The sequence below is a fragment of the Salmo salar genome, chromosome ssa04 (assembly GCF_905237065.1).
Source record: "Salmo salar chromosome ssa04, Ssal_v3.1, whole genome shotgun sequence".
NCBI classification, from domain to species: Eukaryota; Metazoa; Chordata; class Actinopteri; order Salmoniformes; family Salmonidae; genus Salmo; species Salmo salar.
Window position 1 is genome coordinate 35,035,460 of NC_059445.1, and position 24,542 is coordinate 35,060,001.

The window sequence follows — 24,542 nt, forward strand, 5'->3', positions numbered from 1 at the left end:
TACAGGTAACAAGCTGAGATTAGGAGCACACTCTTAAAGGGAGTGCTCCTAATCTCAGTTTGTTACCTGTATAAAAGACACCTGTCCACAGAAGCAATCAATCAATCAGATTCCAAACTCTCCACCATGGCCAAGACCAAAGAGCTCTCCAAGGATGTCAGGGACAAGATTGTAGACCTACACAAGGCTGGAATGGGCTACAAGACCATCGCCAAGCAGCTTGGTGAGAACGTGACAACAGTTGGTGCGATTATTCGCAAATGGAAGAAACACAAAAGAACTGTCAATCTCCCTCGGCCTGGGGCTCATTGCAAGATCTCACCTTGTGGAGTTGCGATGATCCTGAGAACGGTGAGGAATCAGCCCAGAACTACACGAGAGGATCTTGTCAATGATCTCAAGGCAGCTGGCACCATAGTCACCAAGAAAAAAAATTGTAACACACTACGCCGTGAAGGACTGAAATCCTTCAGTGCCTGCAAGGTCCCCCTGCTCAAGAAAGCACATATACATGCCCATCTGAAGTTTGCCAATGAACATCTGAATGATTCAGAGGACAACTGGGTGAAAGTGTTGTGGTCAGATGAGACCAAAATTGAGCTCTTTGCATCAACTCAACTCGCCGTGTTTGGCGGAGGAGGAATGCTGCCTATGACCCCAAGAACACCATCCCCACCGTCAAACATGGAGGTGGAAACATTATGCTTAGGGGGTGTTTTTCTGCTAAGGGGACAGGACAACTTCACTGTATCAAAGGGACGATGGACGGGGCCATGTACCGTCAAATCTTGGGTGAGAACCTCCTTCCCTCAACCAGGGCATTGAAAATGGGTCGTGGATGGGTATTCCAGCATGACAATGACCCAAAACACACGGCCAAGGCAACAAAGGAGTGGCTCAAGAAGAAGCACATTAAGGTCCTGGAGTGGCCTAGCCAGTCTCCAGACCTCAATCCAATAGAAAATCTGTGGAGGGAGCTGAAGGTTCGAGTTGCCAAACGTCAGCCTCAAAACCTTAATGACTTGGAGAAGATCTGCAAAGAGGAGTGGGACAAAATCCCTCCTGAGATGTGTGCAAACTTGGTGACCAACTACAAGAAACGTCTGACCTCTGTGATTGCCAACAAGGGTTTTGCCACCAAAATTCCTCCTGACCGTTGGGCAGTTCTGCTCCGCAACTACATACTTTTGAATATATATTGTAAAAAAAAAAAGATGGACACAATAAATGTAGCTATAAATGCTACAAAATCCACCTTCACAATAAGTGTATCCAGACAACTTGTTTGACATATAACATTTGCAACTAGTTGCTGTGCATCCACTGCCGTATCTTCTTCAACACTGAGGCTTTTTGCCCCTTCAAAACTCTTCTCCACTCCACATAATCTAGGAGATTTGCTGAATAGCCTTGATCCTTGACACCTCAGCCGCTTTTACCCTAACATGGTGCTCAGGTCACGGAATTAGGGAATATGATCTCCACCACAGTTACAACATTTTACATTCACAGACTCTTCAATAACATATTTATTCCGTCTGCAAACACTTGACACCTGGTCGCATTGCATATGGTTTCGCACGAACGCTCTCACGAGGTATTTTATACAGGGAAAGTTGGAACTTTACATACACTTAGGTTGGAGTCATTAAAACTTGTTTTTCAACCACTCCACAAATTTCTTGTTAACAACATATAGTTCTGGCAAGTCGGTTAGGACATCTACTTTGTGCATGTCATAAGTAATTTTTCTAACAATTGTTTACAGACAGATAATTTCACTTATAATTCACTGTATCACAATTCCAGTGGGTCAGAAGTTTACATAAACTAAGTTGACTGTGCCTTTAAACAGCTTAGAAAATTCCAGAAAATGATGTCATGGCTTTAGAAGCTCTTGATAGGCTAATTGACATCATTTGAATCAATTGGAGGTGTACCTGTGGCTGTATTTCAAGCCCTACCTTCAAACTCAGTGCCTCTTTGCTTGACATCATGGGAAAATCAAAAGAAATCAGCCAAAACCTCAGAAAAAAAATTATAGACCTCCACAAGTTACCACGTTCATCTATACAAACAATAGTATGCAAGTAAAAACACCATGGGACCACACAGCCATCATACCGCTCAGGAAGGAGACGTGTTCTGTCTCCTAGAGATGAAGGTACTTTGGTGCGAAAAGTGCAAATCAATCCCAGAACAACAGCAAAGGACCGTGTGAAGATGCTGGAGGAAAGGGGTACAAAAGTATCTATATCCACTGTAAAATGAGTCCTATATCGACATAACCTGAAAGGCCTCTCAGCAAGGAAGAAGCCACTGCTCCTAAACTACCATAAAAAAGCCAGACTACGGTTGGCAACTGCACATGGGGACAAATATCGTACTTTTTGGAAAAATGTCCTCTGGTCTGACGAAACACAAATATAACTGTTTGGCCATAATGACCATCATTATGTTTGGAGGAAAAAGGGGGTGGCTTGCAAGCCAAAGAACACCATTCCAACCGTGAAGCACGGTGGTGGCAGCATCATGTTGTGGGGGTGATTTGATGCAGGAGGGACTGGTGCACTTCACAAAATAAATGGCACATGAGGAAGCAAAATTATGTGGATATCTTGAAGCAACATCTCAAGACATCAGTCAGAAAGTTAAAGCTTGGTCGCAAATGGGTCTTCCAAATGGACAATGACCCAAAGCACACTTCCAAAGTTGTGGCAAAATGGCTTAACTTCTCTAGGGCCAGTGGGACGATTTCGTCCCACCTACGTAACAGCCAGTGGAATCCGGTGGCGCGTTATTCAAATACCTTAGAAATGCTATTACTTCAATTTCTCAAACATATGACTATTTTACACCATTTTAAAGACAAGACTCTCGTTAATCTAACCACACTGTCCGATTTCAAAAAGGCTTTACAACGAAAGCAAAACATTAGATTATGTCAGCAGAGTACCCAGCCAGAAATAATCAGATACCCATTTTTCAAGCTAGCATATAATGTCACAAAAACCCAGAAGACAGCTAAATGCAGCACTAACCTTTGATGATCTTCATCAGATGACACACCTAGGACATTATGTTATACAATACATGCATGTTTTGTTCAATCAAGTTCATATTTATATCAAAAACCAGCTTTTTACATTAGCATGTGACGTTCAGAACTAGCATACCCCCCGCAAACTTCCGGTGAATTTACTAAAAATGTACTAAATTACTCACGATAAACGTTCACAAAAAGCATAACAATTATTTTAAGAATTATAGATACAGAACTCCTCTATGCACTCGATATGTCCGATTTTAAAATAGCTTTTCGGTGAAAGCACATTTTGCAATATTCTAAGTAGATAGCCCGGCATCACAGGGCTAGCTATTTAGACACCCAGCAAGTTTAGCACTCACCAAAGTCAGATTTACTATAAGAAAAATGTTATTACCTTTGGTGTTCTTCGTCAGAATGCACTCCCAGGACTTCTACTTCAATAACAAATGTTGGTTTGGTCCCAAATAATCCATTGTTATATCCAAATAGCGGCGTTTTGTTCGTGTGTTCAAGACACTATCCGAAGTGTAAATAAGGGTCACGCACACGACGCATTTCGTGACAAAAAAATTCTAAATATTCCATTACCGTACTTCGAAGCATGTCAACCGCTGTTTAAAATAAATTTTTATGCAATTTTTCTCGTAAAAAAGCGCTAATATTCCGACCGGGAATCTGCGTTTAGATAAAAAGACGAAAGAAAATAAAGCATGGGGTCAACTCGTGAACGCGCGTAAGCCCATTGTCCTCTGATCGGCCACTTGCCAAAAGCGATAATGTGTTTCAGCCTGGGGCTGCCTCGATATCATTCAGCTTTTTCCCGGGCTCTGAGAGCCTATGGGAGCCATAGGAAGTGTCACGTTACAGCAAAGATCCTCAGTCTTCAATAAACAGAGACAAGAATAACAAGATCTTGTCAGAGAGGGCACTTCCTGTAAGGAATCTTCTCAGGTTTTTGCCTGCCATATGAGTTCTGTTATACTCACAGACACCATTCAAACAGTTTTAGAAACTTTAGGGTGTTTTCTATCCAAAGCCAATAATTATATGCATATTCTAGTTACTGGGCAGGAGTAGTAACCAGATTAAATCGGGTACGTTTTTTATCCGGCCGTGTCAATACTGCCCCCTACCCCCAACAGGTTAATAAGGACAACAAAGTCAAGGTATTGGAGTGGCCATCACAAAGCCCTGACCTCAATCCCATAGAAAATGTGTAGGTAGAACTGAAAAAGTGTGTGCGAGCAAGGAGGCCTACAATCCTGACTCAGTTACACCAGCTCTATCAGGAGAAATGGGCCAGAATTCACCCAACTTATAGTGGGAAGCTTGTGGAAGGCTACCCAGCAACGTTTGACCCAAGTTAAACAATTTAAAGGCAATGCTACCAAAAAGTAATTGAGTGTATGTAACCTTCTGACCCACTGGGGATTTGATAAAATAAATAAAAGCTGAAATAAATCATTCTCCCTTCTATTATTCTGACATTTCACATTCTTAAAATAAAGTGGTAATCCTAACTGACCTAAGACAGTGAATGTTTACTTGGATTAAATGTCAGGAATTGTGAAAAACTGAGTTTAAATGTACAGTCGTGACCAAAAGTTTTGAGAATGACACAAGTATTAATTTATACAATGTCTGCTGCCTCAGTTTGTATGATGTCAATTTGCATATACTCCAGAATCTAATGAAGAGTGATCAGATGAATTGCAATTAATTGCAAAGTCCCTCTTTGCCATGCAAATGAACTGAATCCCCCAAAAACATTTCCACTGCATTTCAGCCCTGCCACAAAAGGACCAGCTGACATCATGTCAGTGATTCTCTCGTTAACACAGGTGTGAGTGTTGACGAGGACAAGACTGGAGATCACTCTGTCATGCTGATTGAGTTCAAATAACAGACTGGAAGCTTCAAAGGAGGATGGTGCTTGGAATCATTGTCTTTCCTCTGTCAAACATGGTTATCTGTAAGGAAACATGTGCCGTCATCATTGCTTTGCACAAAAAGTTCTTCACAGGCAAGGATATTGCTGCCAGTAAGATTTCACCTAAATCAACCATTTATCGGATCAAGAACTTCAAGGAGAGCGGTTCAATTGTTGTGAAGAAGGCTTCAGGGCGCCCAAGAAAGTCCAGCAAGCGCCAGGACTGTCTCCTAAAGTTGATTCAACTGCGGGATCGGTGCACAACCAGTACAGAGCTTGCTCAGGAATGGCAGCATGCAGGTGTGAGTGCATCTGCACGCACAGTGAGGCGAAGAATTTTGGAGGATGGCCTGGTGTCAATAAGGGTAGCAAAGAAGCCACTTCTCTCCAGGAAAAACAACAGGGACAGACTGATATTCCCTGTACCTTTTGCAGAATATCAGTCTGTTTGGGGCATCCGGGAAAAAAGCTTGTCCGGAGAAGACAAGGTGAGCGCTACCATCAGTCCTGTGTCATGCCAACAATAAAGCATCCTGAGACCATTCATGTGTGGGGTTGCTTCTCAGCCAAGGGAGTGGGCTCACTCACAATTTTGCTTAACCTCACTAGGGGGTGTGGTATGTTAGCGAAATTGCAGACCTCCAAATTCTAAAACAGAAATACTCATTATAAAAATACATGAAACATACAAGTGTTATACATGGATTTAAAGAAACTTCTTGTTAATCCAACCACGGTATCAAATTTCAAAAAGGCTTTATGGCGAAAGCAAACCATGCAATTATCTGAGAACAGCGCCCAGCAGACAAATCATTACAAACAGTTAGCAGCCAAGAAGAGGAGTAACAAAAGTCAGAAATAACGATAAAATGTATCACTTACCTTTGATCTTCATGTGGTTGCACTCCGAAGACTCCATGTTACACAATAAATGCTTGTTTTGTTCGATAATGTCCCTCTTTATGTCCAAAAACCTCAGTTTTGTTGGTGTGTTTTGTTGAGCAATCCATTGGAACAAAGCGTGGTCAAACAGACAGACGAAAAATCTAAAAAGTACAATAAAAGTTCGTAGAAACATGTCAAACGATGTTTAAAATCAATCCTCTGGTTGTTTTTGTCATAAATAATCAATAATATTTAAACCGGACAAAAGCTTCGTCAATAGAAAAGGAGAAACAAGAAAGGGGCGCTCCCAATCGCGCGCTGGACTCATGTCTGGAAAGTTCCACTGTCCACTCATTGAAAGTGCTGTATTTCCCTCATTTCTTAGAGTAAAAGCCTGAAACAATGCCCAAAGACTGGCCACATGTAGAAGAAGCCATAGAGATTGTGAACTGGGTCCTAAGTCTTTGTAAGGTGGATAAGCTTTCAATGGAAAAACAGCCTTTCAAAGTAATAGTACGTCCTGGATGGATTTTCCTCAGGGTTTTGCCTGCAATATCAGTTCTGATATACTCACAGTCATTATTCTAACAGTTTTTGAAACTTTAGACTATTTGCTATCCAAATCTACCAATTATATGCATATCCTAGTTCTGGGCCTGAGCAGCAGGCAGTTTACTTTGGGCACGCTTTTCATCCAAAATTCCAAACAATGCCTTTTCCAGCATGATGGAGCACCTTGCCATAAGGCAAAAGTGATAACTAAGTGACTTGGGGAACAAAACATCGATATTTTGGGTCCATGGCCTGGAAATTCCTCCTTAATCCTATTGAGAACTTGAGGTCAAAATCAAATTCAAATCAAATTTATTTGTCACATACACATGGTTAGCAGGTGTTAATGCAAATGTAGGGAAATGCTTGTGCTTCTAGTTCTGACCATGCAGTAATATCTAACAAGTAATCTACCAATTTCACAACAACTACCTTGTACACACAAGTGTATAGGAATGAATACGAATATGTACATAAAAATATATAAATGAGTGATGGCCGAACGGCAGGCAAGATGTAGTACATGGTATGGAGTACAGTATATACATATGAGATAAGTATTGTAGGGTATGAAAGCATTTAAAGCAGCATTGTTTAAGGTGGCTAGTGATACATTACATCAGGATGGCAAGATGCAGTAGATGGTATAGAGTACAGTATATACATATGAGATGAGTAATGTAGGTTATGAAAACATTATATAAAGTGGCATTGTTTAAAGTGGCTAGTGATACATCTAATTACATCAAGATGGCAAGATGCAGTAGATGGTATGGCGTATAGTATATACATATGAGATTAATAATGTAGGTTATGTAAACATGATCTAATATAAATAATATTAAGTGGCAAGTGATAAATTGATTACATAAATTTTCCCATTATTAAAGTGGCTTGAGTTGAGTCAGTATGTTGGCAGCAGCCACTCAATGATAGTGATGGCTGTTTAACAGTCTGATGGCCTTGAGATAGAAGCTGTTTTTCAGTCTCTCGGTTCCAGCTTTGATGCACCTGTATTGACCTCGCCTTCTGGATGTTAGCAGGGTGAACAGGCAGTGGCTCGGTTGGTTGCTGTCCTTGATGATCTTTTTGGCCTTCCTGTGACATCGGGTGGTGTAGGTGTCCCGGAGGGCAGGTAGTTTGCACCCGGTGATGCGTTGTGCAGACCTCACTACCCTCTGGAGAGCCTTCCGGTTGTGGGTGGAGCAATTGCCGTACCAGGCGGTGATACAGCCCGACAGGATGCTCTCGATTGTGCATCTGTAAAAGTTTCTGGGTGTTTTTGGTGACAAGCCAAATTTCTTCAGCCTCCTGAGGTTGAAGAGGCGCTGCTGCGCCTTCTTCACCACGCTGTCTGTGTGGGTGGACCATTTCAGTTTGTCCGTGATGTGTACGCCGAGGAACTTAAAACTCTCCACCCTCTCCACTACTGTCCTGTCAATGTAGATAGGGGGCTGCTCCCTCTGCTGTTTCCTGAAGTCCACGATCATCTCTTTTGTTTTGTTGACATTGAGTGCGAGGTTATTTTCCTGACACCACACTCCGAGGGCCCTCACCTCGTGGCCAACAACATAGTACCCTCAAGAGGTGGGTGGACAAACAAAGCCCACAAATTCTGACAAACTCCAAGCATTGATTATGCAAGAATGGGCTGCCATCAGTCAGGATGTGGCCCAGAAGTTAATTGACAGCATGCCAGGGCGGATTGCAAAGGTCTTGAAAAAGAAGGGTCAACTATTGACTCTTTGCATCAACTTCATGTAATTGTCAATAAAAGCCTTTGCCACTTATGAAATGCTTGTAATTATACTTCAGTATTCCATAGTAACATCTTACAAAAATATCTAACCACACTGAAGCAGCAAACTTTGTGGAAATTAATATTTGTGTCATTCTCAAAACTTTTGGCCACGACTGTATTTGGCTAAGCTGTATGTAAACTTCCAACTTGAACTGCATTTCCCAGCTTTACATAGGTTGGTAGATACTCTTCATTAATAATACAGATAAACTTTGCTCCTTTTTCCCATGATCTGCAAGGGTTAAGCGACGTGCATTAACTACACTTGGATTTTTTTGCCTAAGATAGTGATTATCAATATCCAAAGGACACCAGAGATAAAACTTTTTACTGGTGCCCTGCTCCGAAAATCAAAGCTGTCCACTTCATGCATCGATAATTTTGTGAGCCACAATGCACACTCACTCCTTTTGCTCTTTAGATACACACAATATCAACACCATACTGAGCCACTCCTGCTTACTCCACTTTTATCAGCGCCACCTTCACCATCTTTGTGACTTCAAAAGGGTTTCCCAAATGTACATCCTTATCCAAAAAAACATACTCAAACAAGCAACAATTAATCTGACTCATTTTCCACAAAATGTTTTCCATTTTTGGATCACAATTGTCCACTCATCTTTCTCATTAACTGTACTTGATGCACTTTCAGCTTCAAAAAACATTTCTGCTCCAGCCATCTCAACCTCCCTCGATGTCTTTCCCAATCACGGCTTCTGGTACACTGTTTTCCACTAGAGGCAATAAATGTTGTTGCGATAGGTTTGCAACAGATTCAAATAGAATCTTGAAAGAATTGCCTATCAGAAATAAATGTTTTGCCATGTTTTGCCACTAGCGGCAATAAACATTATTGTTGCCAAAGCTTTGCTGCAGATTCACCACTAGTGGCAAAAGTTTGCAAACGTCTGGCAACATTTTGTTGCACACTATTTAGTTTGCAGCAAATTTGCCACAAACTTGTGGGAAGGTTGCCGCAACAAATTCATTTTGGTAAGGGACCTACTAAATGTTATGTGTGATTATTATAATTTTTTTCTGGTGGCACTGGTGCTCCCAAATAAAAATTCCAGGTAGCACAGCAAAATATGTAGGAGCATATACGATCAAAATGATAGCACTGTATAGTCCTGATTGGTTTTTCATCAAGATCACTTAAAGGGGCACTTCACCACTTCTTAACTTTGACAACATAGGTCTATTTTCTGTATTACTATTTTCAAAAATGTAGACACTGGTATGGTGCAGGAGGCATAAACTGGTGAGATGTACCTTTTAGGCAGTATTGTAATATACAGTAGAAGTCTGTCTATTACTGCATCTTAAACCTTCTGAGTGTGACTCAAGACAGAAGTAATAGTGCTGATTTAAACCAGTAAGAGATATTATATGAGTTTTATTTATGTCTATGAGCTCAGATGGGTGACGGGGTAATTGTCCTCCTCAAACATACCAAGCTGAAAACCTCATAGACAACAGTGGCGTCATCTGTGTTGAGCAATGAGCACACACTGGTTGTTCATTTCCGACAACATATTATTTACTGTAATCTCTGTGAGATACTTATATACAATTATTTCTTGTTTATATACAAGTGTGTGTTTTATGTGGCTCTGACACAATATCACAGGGTGACAGGTTGTGTAGAAACAGTGTTCCTGTGAGTTTAGGTGATCATTTCTTGTATACACACCAGTGTTGTGACACAGTATTACAACACTGCGAGAGGTTGTGTACTAACTGTGTCCCTGTCATTTTAGGTGCCTTGTATAACATAATCAAAGTGCCACCTATGAAGAACAATCCTGAGGAAACCCTGGAGGGGGCCAAAGTGCTCTGCTCTATTGTCCCTGTAGACAAGGCCAGGCCCTCCTACTACCACAGCTTCGGTAAACCTATCAAACACTTCATGCAATACCTATGCAATAAGAGCCAAAACATAACCATGTCTGTGTCCCAAATAGCACCCTTTTCCCTTTATAGTGCACTTATTTTGATCAGGGCTGGTCAGAAGTAGTGCAGTATAGAAGGAACAGGGCGCCATTAGGGATGCATCCCATGACTTCCCTTAGATGCACGTCTCTATCATATCCGTAAGGAACAAAATGTACCCTGACTTAAGTGTCAAACTTCCAAGTCTCATTTTAACTTGACAGAAAGCCAGAAATGGAGGTTCCTCTGCCCTCCTTATACTCATGTACACATAATCTCACAATGTCACTACATAATGCTATTTTAGCAATGAGAATCATTGTGAAAATGGGCAGGGGGTATTTACAGGTATATGTATATCTTCCTCTCTTTCTGTAGCAAAACAATATATAAATGAAAGTCAATTCAGGAAGTGATTTGAATAGAAAAAAAGGAGAAACCATCCATTCAAATCGACCCCATCCCCAATGAAAACAATGTATTTGACATGCCTCTTCCCTTCTTCCTGTAGCCATGTCAGAGAACTATGTGGTATTCATAGAGCAGCCTATCAAAATTGACCTGCTGAAGAGCATCACAGCCAAGAATAGGGGGGAAAGGATCTGTGAAGGGTTCTACTGGGACCCCAAGCAAGATACTGTCTTCCACCTGATTGACAAACAATCAGGACAGGTGAGCGATGGACAGGACAATGCTTTAAAGGCCTTCATAATGCAAATAAATAACTCATATGGTTCTATTACGGAAGCCCTGAAGCCTAAGCCAAAAAATATATAAAAACGTAGTCTCTTGGAATTATCTTCTTTGAAGGTCTTAGTATCTAATTTGAACGTCTTAGTAAACAAAAAAAATGGAATGACTCATCTCATTTCGTGTACTTCATTTTTACTTTGTCTAATTAGCCCTCATTCGTTATGCAGCTTGTCAGACCATTCAAAGGTTGTCACTGATTCCACCCATTGAAATTATTATTAATTTACAGTTCTTTGATAGCCTAAAGCAGGGCTGCATTTGAATGCCAGAGCATGTAAGTGGTCGAGTGTGGAGTCGAGCATTTGAAAAAAAATGTGTTGCCATTCTCTCCCGCTCCAATTTTACTCCAGTACTGCCTACCCACAAGCTCAGGGGTATGCTCTGCTTAGCTTTTTTCATTTTCCTTTATCACTATTCTTTTAATTACTGTGACACCACCCACAGTACTCTATATCAAGTTTATATTCTACTTTCTAAAATTAGGATATGTATTTTCACTTGACGCTTTCCACCTTCTCCAATGCGGTCCCATTGATGTGGATAGGGGTGTGCTCCCGCTGCAGTTTCCTGAAGTCCACAATCAGCTCCTTCGTTTTGTTGACGTTGGGTGAGAGGTTATTTTCATTGCACCACACTCCCAGGGCCCTCACCTCCTCCCTGTAGGCTGTCTCGTCATTGTTGGTAATCAGGCCTACCGCTGTTGTGTTATCTGCAAACTTGATGATTGAGTTGGAGGCGTGCGTGGCCATGCAGTCATGGGTGGACAGGGAGTACATGAGGGGGCTGGGCACGCATCCTTGTGGGGCCCCAGTGTTGAGTATCAGTGTTTTTTCCTACCTTCACCACCATCCTGACATGACCCTCCAGCATGACAATGCCACCAGCCATAATGCTCGTTCTGTGCATGATTTCCTGTCAGTGTTTCCTGTCAATGTCAGTGTTCTGCCATGGCCAGCGAAGAGCCCGGATCTCAATCCCATTGAGCACGTTTGGGACCTGTTGGGTCGGAGGTTGAGGGCTAGGGCCATTCCCCCCAGAAATGTCCGGGAACTTGCAGGTGTCTTGGTGGAAGAGTGGGGTAATATCTCACAGCAAGAACTGGCAAATCTGGTGCAGTCCATGTGTAGGAGATGCACTGCAACACTTAATGCAGCATGTGGCCACACCAGATAGTGACTGTTACTTTTGATTTTGACACCCCCTTAGTTCAGGGACACATTATTCCATTTATGTTAGTCACATGTCTGTGGAACTTGTTCAGTTCATGTCTCAGTTGTTGAATCTTGTTATGTTCATACAAATATTTACACATGTTAAGTTAGCTGAAAAATATGCAGTTGACAGTGAGAGGACGTAGAGGGCAGTATACTGTATCATCATTTGTTTAATCTATCAGAAAAGTAGAACGTATAGGAGTCATGTTCCCCACTGATACAGCTAGTAACTAAGCTACTTACTATATTGCTTAATGACCAGTAAATTATCTGTTAATTTTATATAATATTTATCCCACGCTCTATTATCTCCTATAGATCAACTCAGTGAAGTAACTTTTATTTCACTAGCTGTTTGTCCCTCTCTCTTCTGTCTCCTCTAGACCAACTCTGTAAAGTTCCACACCAAGGCGCTGTCAGTGTTCCACCAGATCAACGCTTATGAAGAGGATGGCTTCCTGATGCTGGACATGTGTTGCTCTGACAATGGAGTGGCCCTTAACAACTACCTCATCCAGAACCTACGCAAGTCAGGGGAGGCTCTCGATCAGGTCAGCATGGAAATACAATGCCTTTTCCACATGTTGTTGTGTTACAGCCTGAATTTAAAATGGATTACATTTAAATGTTTTGTCACAGGCCTACACACAATACCTCATAATGTCAAAGTGGAATTATGTTTTATACATTTTTTTACAAATTAATTAAAAATGAAAAGCTGAAATGTCGGAATAATAAGTATTCAACCCCTTTGTTATGGCAAGCTTAAAAATAAGTTTAGGAGTAGAAATTTGCTTAACAAGTCACATAATAAGATGTATGAACTCATGACTAAAATGTAATGTAAATGACGGTGCCGCGTTGAAAGTCTATGAGCTCTAAAGTAAGGCCAGTCTACTACAAATGTTTTTGGAGATTGCTGTGTGCTCGATTTGATACACTTGTCAGCAACGGGTGTGGCTGAAATAGAGAAATCCATTCATTTGAAGGGGTGTCCACATACTTTTGTGTATATATATACAGTGTAGTAGCAGTAGCAATATAAGGATATAACATCTAAAAAAGAGACAGGAATGCTTAAGGGGGAGGTGTTGCTTTATATATTCAGAGACAAATCCCTGTAACGCTTAGAGAAGATCTTAAGTCAAGTGATATTGAAGTGTTGTTTATTTTTGCAGGTTCACTTGGCACATCTAAAGCCTTTTTTGGGGGTGTGTTGCTATATGTTGCTATACCAAATGCTAACAGTCAGTATCTAAATAATATGTGTGAAATGCTTGATAGTGTAAATGATGTAAACAGAGAGGTCTACTTTCTTGGGTACCTGAATATTGACTGGTTTTCATCAAGCTGTCCGCTCAAGAGGAAACTTCTCACTGTAACCATTGCCTGTAATCTGGTTTAGGTTATTAATCAACCTACCAGGATGTTAACAAACACTGCAGGAACAAGATGATCCACATGTATTGATCACATTTTTACTAATACTGTAGAACTTTGTTCTAAAGCTGTATCCGTACCCATTGGATGCAGTGGTCACAATATAGCAATATAGTGTCTATTTCCAGGAAAGCCAAAGTTCCAAAAGTTGGGCCTAAAATAGTGTATAAGAGATGTAGATGAGATAAAGATAATTTGTTGTTCTGACGTGATTAATAAGGAGCATCCAGATGTGGCACTTCATGCATTTATGAAATCGCATTATGGATAAACATGCAAAAACAGAGCTCCGAATAGAAGTGTGTCACAAAACAAACAATATCTCACAATGATGGGGTGCAAAGAACTGAACTAAAGAGCGTGTGATGATGACATACAGGTGTGTGAACAGGTGATTAGAATTCAGGTGATTAGGATCTGGAGAGTGAGCTGTGTTCAGGGGATCTATGTGTTTGAGAGTGTGAACTGGAACGTGGGCTGGAAAGTGAGCTGTGTTCAGGGGATCTACGTGTTTGAGAGTGTGAGTTGGAAGCAGATGTTACATTTTAATGATTACTTCATTGGCAAAGTGGGCAAATTTAGGCAGGAAATGCCTATAACGAACAGTGAGCCATCGCACTCATGCATAAAAAACAAATAGTGAAAGAAAAGCATTGCATATTTTGTCAAGTTAGTGTGGAAGATGTGGAAAAATGATTGTTATTGATCAATAATGACAAACCTCCTGGCATTGACAACTTCAATGAAAGCTACTGAGGTTGATAGCTGACTCTATAGCCTCTCCTATCTGTCAAAACTTTAATCTGAGCAAGAAGGAAAGTCTTTATCCTCAGGCTTGGAGGGAAGCCAAAGTCATTCCGCTACCCAAGACTGTTAAAGTGGCCTTTACTGGTTCTAACAGCAGACCTATCAGCATGCTGCCAGCTCTTAGCAAACTGTTGGAAAAAATGGTGTTTGACCAAATCCAATTCTATTTCTCTGCAAACAAATTAACAACAGACTTTCAGTCTGATTATAGAGAAGGGCACTCAACATTTACTGCACAAACATAAATGACTAATGACTGACTGAAAGAAATTGATAATAAGAAGATTGTGGGAGCTGTACTGTTATATTTCTGTGTAGCCTTTGATATTATTGACCATAACTTACGTGTTATGGCTTTTTAAACCTCTGCCATATCATGGATTCAGAGCTATCTGTCTAATGTAACTCAAAGGGTTTTCTTAAATGGAAGCATATCTAATGTCAAACACGTAAAGTGGGGTGTACCGCAGGGCAGCTGTGCTGCCGCTACTCTTTTCTATTATTACCAATGACCTGCCACTGACATAAAACAAAGCATGTGTGTTCATGTATGCTGATGATTCAACCATATGCACATCAGCAACCACAGCTAATGAAGTCACTGTAACCCTTAACAACAGTTTCAGTATGATTTGGAATGGGGGGCCAGTAATAAACTGGTCCTGAACAATTCTAAAACTAAGATAATTGTATTTGGTCAAATCATTCCCTGAGTTCTAGACCTACGCTGAATCTGGTAATGAATTGTGTGGCTCTTGAACAAGTTGAGGAGACTAAATTACTTAGGGTTACCTTACATAGTGAACTGTCATGGTCAAAACATATACAGTTGAAGTCGGAAGTTTACATACACTTAGGTTGGAGTCATTAAAAATGGTTTTTTTAACCACTCCACAAATTACTTGTTAACAAACTATAGTTTTTGCAAGTTGGTTAGGACATCTACTTTGTGCAGGACACAAGTAATTTTTCCAACAATTGTTTACAGACAGATTATTTCACTTATAATTTACTGTATCACAATTCCAGTGGGTCAGAAGTTTACATGCACTAAGTTGACTGTGCCTTTAAACAGCTTGGAAAATTACAGAAAATTATGTCATGGCTTTAGAAGCTTCTGATAGCCTAAAAGACATAATTTGAGTCAATTGGAAGTGTACCTGTGGATGTATTTCAAGGCCTACCTTCAAACTCAGTGCCTCTTTGCTTGACATCATGGGAAAATCAAAAGAAATCAGCCAAGACCTCAGAAAAGAAATTGTAGACCTCCACAAGTCTGGTTCATCCTTGGGAGCATTTTCCAAACAACTGAAGGTACCACGTTCATCTGTACGAACAACAGTATGCAAGTATAAACACCATGGAACCACGCAGCCGTCATACCGCTCAGGAAGGAGACGCGTACTGTCTCCTAGAGCTGAACGTTCTTTGGTGCGAAAAGTGCAAATCAATCCCAAAACAACAGCAAAGGACCTTGTGAAGATGCTGGAGGAAACAGGTACAAAATTATCTATATCCACAGAAAAACTAGTCCAATATCAACATAACCTGAAAGGCCACTCAGCAAGGAAGGAGCCACTTCACCAAAACCGCCATAAAAATGCAGACTACGTTTTGCAACTGCACATGGGGACAAAGATTGTACTTTTTGGAGAAATGTCCTCTGGTGTGACGAAACAAAAATAGAACTGTTTGGCAATAATGACCATCGTTATGTTTGGAGGAAAAAGGGGGATGTTTGCAAGCCGAAGAACACCATCCCAACCGTGAAGCAGGGTGGTGGCAGCATCATGTTGTGGGGGTGCTTTGCTGCAGGAGGGACTGGTGCACTTCACAAAATAGATGGCATCATGAAGAAGCAAAATTATGTGGATATATTCAAGCAACATCTCAAGACATCAGTCAGGAAGTTAAAGCTTGGTCGCAAATGGGTCTTCCAAATGGACAATGACCCCGACATACTTCCAAAGTTGTGGCAAAATGGCTCAAGGACAACAAAGTCAAGGTATTGGAGTGGCCATCACAAAGCCCTGACCTCAATCCCATAGAAAATTTGTGGGCAGAATTGAAAAAGTGTGTGCGAGCAAGGAGGCCTGCAACCCTGACTCAGTTACACCAGCTCTGTCAGGTGGAATGGGCCAAAATTCATCCAAATTATTGTGGGACGCTTGTGGAAGACTCCCCAAAACATTTGACCCAAGTTAAACTATTTAAAGGCAATGCTACCAAATACTAATTGAGTGTATGCAAACTTTTCACCCACTGGGAATGTGATGAAAGAAATAAAAGCTGAAATAAATCATTCTCTCTACTGTTATTCTGACATTTCACAATCTTAAAATAAAGTGGTGATGCTAACTGACCTAAAACAGGGAATTGTTACTAGGATTAAATGTCAGGAATTGTGAAACACTTTAGCTAAATACAACTGAGTTTATGTTTTCCCTGTGGTCTTCACCGTGGCTCACTGGGTAGAGCATTGTGTTTGCAATGCCAGCATGGTGTGTGCAATGCCAGGGTTGTGGGTTCGATTCCCACGGGGGGGCCAGTACAAAAATAAATATATGAAATGTATGCATTCACTACTGTAAGTCGCTCTGGATAAGAGCGTCTACTAAATTACGAAAATGTAAATGTAATGTAAATTTCTGACTTCAACTGTAGATTCAATAGTTGTAAAGATGGGGAGAGGTCTGTCTGTAATTAAGATATGCTCTGCTTATTTGACGCCACACTCCAAAAAGCAAGTCCTGCAGGCACTAGTTTTGTCTTATCATGATTATTGTCCAGTCGTGTGGTTTAGTGCTTCAAGGAAAGACCTAGTTAAGCTGCAGCTGGCCCAGAACAGATTGGCACGTCTTGCTCTTCGTTGTAATCAGAGGGCTGATATAAATAATATGCATGCCAGTCTCTCTTGGCTAAGAGTTGAGGGGAGACTGACTTCATCACTTCTTCTTTTTATAAGAAACACCGCTCTGACAAACACACTAACCCAGCCAGACATACCAACAGGGGTCTTTTCACAGTCCCCAAATCCTGAACAAATTCAAGAAAGCGTACAGTACTATATAGACCATTATTAAATGGAACTCCTTTCCATCTCATATTGCTCAAATGAACATAACTGGTTTAAAAAAATGAATAAAGCAACACCTCACGGCACAATGCCTCGGCCGTGAAAATACTGCCCTCTATCCTAAACAGGTTAAGGGCTTGTAAGTAAGCATTTCATAGTAAGGTTGACACCTGTTGTATTCGGCTCATGTGACAAATAAGATTTGATTTGATGTTCACGTGCACTGTATTTGTTCCTCAGGTCTACAACACCATGTACAAAGCTTTTCCCCGACGCTTTGTTCTGCCTCTCAATGTGACTAACGACACACCGACAGGTGTGAACCTCAACACACGTCCCACCAGCTCTGCCACTTCTTTCAAAACAGCCGAAGATAAGGTATGCTGGAAATGTGCATGTTTCTGTTATCTATGCTGTATGTGTTATTGTTAGTAAAGGTTAGGTGTGTTAGAACTATGCATGTTTCTGTAAACTGTGATATTTTGTGTGTGTGAGAAAGATATGGCTATTCTGGCGAGCCAGCAACCGGGGGATTCCCAGTTCGAATCCTTGTCCAACGGGAAAAATCTGACGGGAAGTGAGTTGGCATCCGGCGGCTTGCTGGTATCAAATTCTAGATGCCATTGCCTGCCGTTGTAACCTTGAGCAAGGCACTTAACCTCTTGGGGCTAGGTGGGACGCTAGCGTGCCACCCGTGGTGCACTCCATCAACAGCAGGTGCATTTCAAGAGCGGCAAATTTGAATCCAAATAAATGTCAAAATTCAAATTTTTCAAAAATACAACTATGTTACACCATTTGAAAGATAAACATCTCCTTAATCTAACCACGTTTTACGATTTCAAAAAGGTTTTACGGCGAAAGCATAAATTTAGAGTATGTTAGGACAGTACATTTACAAGAGTTGTGTGTAATGTTTTGTCAAGTCAAAGACAGGGTCACCAAAACCATAAAACCAGCTAAAATGATACACTAACCTTTTACAATCTCCATCAGATGACACTCCTAGGACATTATGTTAGACAATACATGCATTTTTAGTTCTATCAAGTTGATATTTATATCCAAAAACAGCGTTTTACTATGGCATTGATGTTGAGGAAATCGTTTCCCTCCAATAACCGGCAGTCAAGTCAGCGTCACAAATTAAATAATTAAAATTAGAAAACATTGGTAAAATATTATATTGTCATTTAAAGAATTATAGATTTACATCTTTTGAACGCAATCAACTTGCCAGATTTAAAAATAACCTTACTGGGAAATCACACTTTGCAATAATCTGAGCACTGTGCCCAGAAAAATACGCGTTGCGATACAGACTAGACGTCATGTTGGGGAGATCTAAAATCGAAAATACTATGTAAATAATCCATTACCTTTGATTCTCTTCATCAGATGTCACTTCCAGGTATCACAGGTCCATAACGAATGTAGTTTTGTTCAAAAAAGCTCATCATTTATGTCCAAAAATCTCCGTCTCGTTAGCACATGATGTAAGCCAGCCGGACTTCTCGTCATGAACGAGGGGAAAAAATATATTTCCGTTCGTTCAAACATGTCAAACGTTGTATAGCATAAATCATTAGGGCCTTTTTAACCAGAACATGAATAATATTCAAGGTGGACGAATGCATAGTCTTTTATAACGTATTGGAACGAGGGTACCCAACATGAAGTAGCGCGCCAGGTGTCTAATGGGACATCACCGTTCCATGGCTCTTGTTCGGTCAGATCTCCCTCCAGAAGACTCAAAACACTTTGTAAAGGCTGGTGACATCTAGTGGAAGCAATAGGAAGTGCCAAAATATTCCTAAACCCCTGTGTTTTTCAATGGGATAGGTTTAAAGTCAATACAACACATCAGGTATCCACTTCCTGTCAGAAAATGTCTCAGGGTTTTGCCTGCCAAATGAGTTCTGTTATACTCACAGACACCATTCAAACAGTTTTGGAAACTTTAGAGTGTTTTCTATCCATATATAATAAGTATATGCATATTCTAGTTACTGGGTAGGATTAGTAACCAGATTAAATCGGGTACATTTTTTTTATCCAGACGTGCAAATGCTGCCCCCTAGACCCAACAGGTTAATAGTTTAATTCGGGAGAATTACCACTCTGGTGGTGCCCCAGATCCCAATGAGTTAATTGTTACATGATTAATTTAATCCGGTAACAATTAAACATTGTTATTTATGTAATTAACTAACTGACTTCAGATTAATGTTAAAGTCAAGTCATGACAATACACATATATACATATACAGGTTTTGGAGAGGTGCGGTGGGCTGCCATACTGCGCACCCAGGGAGCTGTTGTTGTGGGGGGTTAACCTGTTAGGGCTAGGGGGCAGCATTGACACGGCTGGATAAAAAAACATACCCGATTTAATCTGGTTACCACTCCTACTCAGTAACTAGAATATGCATATACTTATTACATATGGATAGAAAACACCCTAAATTTTCTAAAACTGTTTGAATGGTGTCTGTGAGTATAACAGAACTCAAATGGCAGGTCAAAACCTGAGAGATTCCTTTACAGGAAGTGGCCTGTCTGACCATTTGTTGAACTTCTTTTCCATCTCTATCATTTACTAAGGATCTCTGCTCTAACGTGACACTTCCCACGTCGTCCATAGGCGCTCAGAGCCCGGGAAAAAACAGAATGTCGTCATTCCAGCCCCAGGCTGAAACACATTATCGCCTTTCTCAAGTGGCCCATCAAGAGACACTAGCTTATGCGCGTGACCCCGACCGCCCCCGCCTTTGGGATTTTTTTCCTCTGTTTGCCGAAAAGGAGATTCCCTGTCGGAATATTATCGCTTTTCTACGAGAAAAATGTCGTAAAAATTGATTTTAAACAGCGGTTGACATGCTTCGAAGTACGGTAATGGAATACTTAGAATTTTATTGTCACGAATTGCGCCAAGCGCGCGACACTTCTTTACTATTTCGGATAGTGTCTGGAACGCACGAACAAAACGCCGCTATTCGGATATAACGATGGATTATTTTGGACCAAACCAACATTTGTTATTTAAGTAGCTGTCCTGGGTGTGTATTCTGACGAAGACAACAAAAGGTAATGAAATTTTTATAATAGTAAATATGATTATGGTGAGTGCTAAACTTGCCGGGTGTCTAAATAGCGAGCCCGTGATGCCTGGGCTATGTACTTAGAATATTGCAAAATGTGCTTTCACCAAAAGCTATTTTAAAATCGGACATATCGAGTGCATAGAGGAGGTCTGTATCTATAATTCTTAAAATAATTGTTATGCTTTTTGTGAACGTTTATCGTGAGTAATTTAGTAAAATGTTAGCGAATTCCCCGGAAGTTTGCGGGGGTATCTAGTTCTGAACGTCACATGCTAATGTAAAAAGCTGGTTTTTGATATAAATATGAACTTGATTGAACAAAACATGCATGTATTGTATAACATAATGTCCTAGGGTTGTCATCTGATGAAGATCATCAAAGGTGAGTGCTGCATTTAGCTGTCTTCTGGGTTTTGGTGACATTATATGCTGGCTTGAAAAATGGGTGTCTGATTATTTCTGGCTTGGTACTCTGCTGACATAATCTAATGTTTTGCTTTCGTTGTAAAGCCTTTTTGAAATCGGACAGTGTGGTTAGATTAACGAGAGTCTTATCTTTAAATGGCTGTAAAATAGTCATATGTTTGAGAAATTGAAGTAATAGGATTTTTAAGGTTTTGAAAATCGCGCCACAGGATAGCCGTGGCTGTTACGTAGGTGGGACGAATTCGTCCCGCCTAGCCTAGAGAGGATAAATGCAGTCTCAAGATATATGGTTTCCAGTTTGCATAAAGTCCAGTGAAGTTCCTTGAGGGCCGTCGTGGTATTGGCTTGTGGGGGAATATACACAGCCGTGACAATAACCAAGGAGGATTCCCTTGGAAGATAATACGGTCGGCATTTGATTGTGAGGAATTCTAGGTCAGGTGAACAAAAGGACTTCAGTTCCTGTATGTTGTTACAATTACACCATGAGATGTTAATCATGAAACATACACCCCCACCCTTCTTCTTCATGGAGAGATGTTTATTCCTGTCGGCGCATCTTACAGAGAATCCAGGTGGCTGTACCGACTCCGACAGCATATCGCAAGAGAGACATGTTTCCGTGAAACAGAATATGTTACAATATCGAATGTCTCTCTGGAAAGTAACCCTTGCTCTAATTTAGTCTACCTTGCGACTGGACATTAGCGAGTAATATACTCAGAAGCGGTGGGTGGTGTGCGCATGTCCAAAGTCAGACCAGAAGACCACTCCTTCTGCCTTTTCTCCGGTGCCGTTGCTGTGGGTCAGCCCTCATCATCATGTGGAGGATGAGGGCTGCAGTAGATATCTCAGATAGGGGGGAGTGAGGCTTAAGTGGGTTATATAAATTAGCATCAATCAGTGGGTCTTGCAACGGGTATATGGGGTTTACAGAAGAGTATTGTCACGTCCTGAACATAGTAAGATGTTATTTTCTATGGTAGAGTAGGTCATGGCGTGACGGGGTGTTGTGTTTTTTTTCTATGTTTAGTTCTAGTTTTCTATTTGTGTGTTGTTTTTTTGGGGTTGATCTCCAATTGGAGGCAGCTGGTCCTCGTTGTCTCTAATTGGAGATCATATTTAAGTAGGGATTTTTCTTCCTGGGTTTTGTGGGTTATTATATTTTGAGTAGTGTTTGTTTCTCTCTGCATCACGGTTTGTTGTTTTTGTCAATTCAGTTATTTATGTATCGCAAAGTTTCACGGATTAAATAAAATGTGGAACTACAACCACGCTGCACTTTAGTCTGCTCCCTTCAACAGCCGTGACAAGTATAAAGTGCAGCGATTTGTCCTATAAGGAGCATTGGTACTTTTAGCCAACGTACAATCACTGGAAAATAAATGGGACAAACTAAAAGCACGTATATCCTACCAACGGGACATTAAAAACTGTAATATCTTAAGTTTCCCTGCATTAAAGTCCCCTCCGCCTCTGGATGAGTGTTTTCTTGTTTGCTTATGGCGGTATACAGCTCATTGAATGCGGTCTTAGTGACAGCATCAGTCTGTGGTGGTATGGAGACAGCTACGAAATATACAGATGAAAACTCTAGGTAGATAGTGTGGTCTACAGCTTATCATGAGATACTCTACCTCGGGCAAGCAAAACCTTGAGACTTCTAACCTCCTCAGATATCGTGCATCAGCTTTTGTTTACAAATATACACAGACCGCCACCCCTTGTCTTACCAGAAGCTGCTGTTCTATCCTGCCGATAGAGTGTATAACCTTGCTCCTTACTTACGCACCTACTTTCACACAAACAGTAGATATCCTACGCACATACATACACACGAACAATAGGTGAGTTGTATCCTTCTCCAGAGTTCTCACCCCTGTGTATCACTACCCAGCCGACAGTTCCATTCCCCCTAGATTAGAGAAACCTTGAAAAGTACTCCCTGTCCTATCATAAGTTTCTCAGAGTTCTAGCCAGATCGAGTCAAACACAGTTTAATTGTTCTCGGTATTTTCTTCGGCACACACATACACACACATTTATCTCCCTCCCAGTCCAACCTAGTTGGACTTATGTTTAATACTTTAATTATTCCTTATACATGCTACTTAACCTCTCTTGGGTATGTGGCACGTGACCGTCCCACCTGCGGGACACACTATTCAACAGCCAGTGAAATAGCAGAGCGCCAAATTCAAAACGACAAAAATCTCATAATTAAAATTTCTCAAACATACATCTTTTATATCCCATTTTAAAGATAAGATTCTCATTAATCCAACCACAATGTCCGATTTCAAAAAGGCTTTACGGCGAAAGCATAATATTAGATTGTGTTAGGACAGCACGTAAACAAGAAAAACCACACAGCCATTTTCCAAGCAAGGAGAGGTGTCACAAAAACCAGAAATACAGCTAAAGTGAATCACTAACCTTTGATGATCATCAGATGGCACTCATAGGACTTCATGTTACACAATAACCCCATTTTACATTGGCGCATGATGTTCAGAAAATTTCTTGCCTCCAAAATTTCCGGTGAATGAGCACATCAATTTACAAAAATACTTATCATAAACGTTGATAAACTTTACAACAGTTATTGAAAGAATTATAGATACACTTCTCCTTAATGCAACCGCTGTGTCAGATTTCAAAATAGCTTTACGGTGAAAGCACATTTTTCAATATTCTGAGTACAGAGCTCAGCCATCAAAGCAAGCTATGCAGTGACCCGCCAAGTTCTGGAGTCAAAAAAAGTCAGAAATAGTATTATAAATCTTCCCTTACCTTTGCTGATCTTCGTCGGAATGCACTCCCAGGTCTCCCACAAGAAATGTTCGTTTTGTTCGCTAAACTCCATATTTATGTCCAAATACCTCCGTTTTGTTCGGGCGTTCAGTCGAGTTATCCAAAAGCGCCATGCTCGTGCATTTTGTTGAAATGATAAGTCCAAAAAGTTATACTACAGTTTGTAGAAACATGTCAAACGATGTATAGCATCAATCTTTAGGATGTTTTTATCATACATCTTCGATAATATTCCAACCGGACAAATCCTTTGTCTTCAGAAAGGAAAAAGAAAGCACCTCACGCTGACGGCCACACGCATGAATGATCTAATGGCACTCTGGTTGAAATGACTGTCATTCCCTTCCAGGTCACAGTAGAAGCCTGTACGTTCTAAAGACTGTTGACATCTAGTGGAAGCCTTAGGAACTTCAAAATGACCCCTAAGTCACTGTAGTTTGAATAGGGAATCAATTAAAAAAACTACAAGCCTCAGATTTTAAACTTTCTGGTTGGATTTTTCTCAGGGTTTTGCCTACCATATGAGTTCTGTTATACACAGACATCATTCAAACAGTTTTAGAAACTTCATAGTGTTTCTATCCAAATCTACTAATAATATTCACATCCTACCTTCTGAGTCTGAGTAGCAGGCAGTTTAATTTGGGCACGCCTTTCATCCGGACGTCAAAATACTGACCCCTACCCTAGAGAAGATAAACTATAATCCCTAATGGTTATGTTTCAGGGTAGAATTATTTAATCATTATCTTTAAA

The 24,542-nt window shown here is 40.7% G+C and overlaps 1 pseudogene; it reads left to right on the forward strand.

The window, feature by feature from the left end:
• LOC106602811 (beta,beta-carotene 9',10'-oxygenase-like) overlaps positions 1 to 24,542 on the forward strand; it is a 50,172-nt pseudogene that overhangs the window by 21,914 nt on the left and 3,716 nt on the right.